Below are 2,689 nucleotides of genomic sequence, written 5' to 3'. Positions count from 1 at the left end.
CTGCAACCTCCGCCTTCCAGGTTCAAGCAATTCCCTGCCTCAGCCTCCCAAGTAGCTGAGATTACAGGTGCCCACCACCACGTCCAGCTAATTTTTGTATTTTTAGTAGATATGGGGTTTCACCACATTGGCCAGGCTGGTCTTAAACTCCTGAACTTGTGATCCACCCACCTCGGCCTTCCAAAATGCCGGGATTACAGGCATGAGCCACCACACCTGGCCTGTGGTAAGTATTTTTATCTTCAGTTTATATGCGTAGAAACCAAGAATTAGAAAACTTCAGTATGTTGCCCAGTCACTCAGGAAGTGGCAGAGAAAGGATGTTAACCTAGTTCTGTCTGTCTAATTAGACTCTCACAGTCTTCACCATGTTAAGGTGGCTCTCAACTTGGGTGGGATCTCCACAGAGCTAGTGAGGGACATCCCAGAGGCATCTTCTCAATATCCCAGAAAGCCCTCGATAGAGCTGGCTGCTCAGGCTAACCTCAGGAAAGCAAACGTTTTCAATCTGATCAATTGGAAGAGCTGCCATGACTGATTAGCACCATAGTCATAGGGCAGGTGGCGGTGGAGTGTGGCATTCATGCCCTGTGTTCACCAATATTTGACTGACAAAGACATCATGTTCCCTTATGCTGTTAGCTAGAATCTCACCTACTCACAATGTTAATACTGACTATTGTATCTTGATCAAAATGTCTTATTGGCTTGACTACTCACTGATACCATGAGAAAGGTACCTTAAACTTAGGGTGGGCTTAACTTTTATTGCAACTGGAGTTTTGTTTTTTTTTTTTTTTTTTTTTGGAACAAGGTCTTTCCTTTTTTTGCAGGTTGGTTTTTATTGGCATGATCATAGCTCACTGCAATCTCAAACTCCTGGGTTCAAGCAATCCTCATGCTTCAGCCTCCCAAGTAGCTGGGACCACAGGTGTGTGCCACCACACCTGGCTAATTTTTTCTTTTTTGTAGAGATGGGGTCTTGCTATGTTGACCAGGCTGGTCTCGAACTCCTGGCCTCAAACCATCTGGCCACCTCAACCTCCCAAAGTGCTGGAATTACAGGCATGGGCTACCATGGCTGGCTGCTTTTTTTTTTTTTTAAAGACTAAAAGGAGGTGCCATTAATAATTACACCAGGACAACAGGTGTAAGCCAGGAAGCATGGTCATCAGTTGGGAAGGTGGGGAAGGGTGGTATGTAAAATCACCACAGAATCAGGAAAGGGCTGTAAAAAAGTTTCTATCCGGCCGGGCGTGGTGCCTCATGCCTGTAATCCCAGCACTTTGGGAGGCTGAGGCAGGTGGATTACTTGAGGTCAGTAGTTTGAGACCAGCTTGGCCAAAACAGTGAAACCCCATCTCTACTAAAAATTCAGAAATTAGCCAGGTGTCATGGTGGGTGCCTGTAATTCCAGCTACTCGGGAGGCTGAGACATAAGAACTGCTTGAACCTGGGAGGCAGAGGCTGCAGTGAGCCAAGATCATGCCATTGCATTCCAGCCTGGGAGACAGAGTGAGACTCCATTTCAAAAATAAATAAATAAATAAAGTTTCTATCCAGTTTTGTCTTAGGTTTGCCCTGCTTTGATCTTAAACCAGGAAACAGTCAACAAATATTAAGTACTTACTACATACCAGGTGCTGGGGTTTTGTATCAGTGGACTAGAAAAGCAGAGAACAATAGTAAACAAACAGTACCACAATTTCTTATTTAAATTTGGTAACTGTGATAAAGGATATGTACAAGGGGCTTGACAGTATATAAAAGAGGATCTCGTCTGGTCTGGAGGTCAGACTTATTAAGTTTTAATTAAAAAGATGGGGGCCGGGCACAGTGGTGGCTCACACCTATGATCCTAGCACTTTGGGAGGCCGAGGCGGATGGATCACCTCAGGTTAGGAGTTCGAAACCAGCCTGGCCAATATGGTGAAACCCCGTCTCTACTAAAAATACAAAAAAATTAGCCAGGCATGGTGCCACACGCCTGTAGTCCCAGGAACTTGGGAGGCTGAGGCATGAGAATCACTTGAACCCAGGAGGTGGATGTTGCAGTGAGCCAAGATCGTGCCATTGCACTCCAGCCTGGGTGACAAGAGTGAAACTCTATCTCAAAAAAAAATTTTGTTTTCAAAAAAAAAAATTTCAAAAAAATTATCCTAAGTTATTTGATGTGTATTAGGCAGGAAATCATATCAGCTCAGAAATCAATTGCACTTATATAAGTGACTCCACTTATCTAAGGTACCTAGAGTAGTTAGATTCATAGACAGAAGGTAGAATGGTGGTTGCCAGGGGCTGTGAGAGGGAGAGAATGGGGAGTTAGTGTTTAATGTGTCCAGAGTTTCAGTTTGGGATGATGGAAAATTCTGTAAATTCATGGTAGTGATGGTGATGGTTGCACAACAATGTGAATATACTTAATACCTCTGAACTATACACTTAAAAATGGTTACAGTGGCAAATTTTATGCTACGTATATTTTACCACAATATAAATGGAGATTTTAATTTTAAAAATTAGGATTTTTTGCTTTTAGAAACCACATAAAATGCCAACATTTCCTCATTTTTCCACCCTCCACATGAATTAATTTTTTCCATATATAGAAGTTACCCACTTAGTTCTTTACCATGCAGTTATTGATTTTTCTTAAAATTTACAATTTTTTTTTTTTTTTTTTTTTTTT

At 42.2% G+C, this 2,689-nt stretch overlaps 1 protein-coding gene across 1 annotated transcript in view; it reads right to left on the bottom strand.

The window, feature by feature from the left end:
• PPEF1 (protein phosphatase with EF-hand domain 1) overlaps window positions 1-2,689 on the bottom strand; it is a 157,839-nt gene that overhangs the window by 46,424 nt on the left and 108,726 nt on the right. The gene's annotated exons all lie outside the window — the stretch shown is intronic.

This window comes from Cebus imitator, unplaced genomic scaffold, assembly GCF_001604975.1.
Source record: "Cebus imitator isolate Cc_AM_T3 unplaced genomic scaffold, Cebus_imitator-1.0 Scaffold128, whole genome shotgun sequence".
Taxonomy (NCBI): domain Eukaryota; kingdom Metazoa; phylum Chordata; class Mammalia; order Primates; family Cebidae; genus Cebus; species Cebus imitator.
The sequence above is the reverse complement of the archived record's forward strand: the minus strand, read 5'-3'. Positions and strand labels throughout refer to the sequence as shown.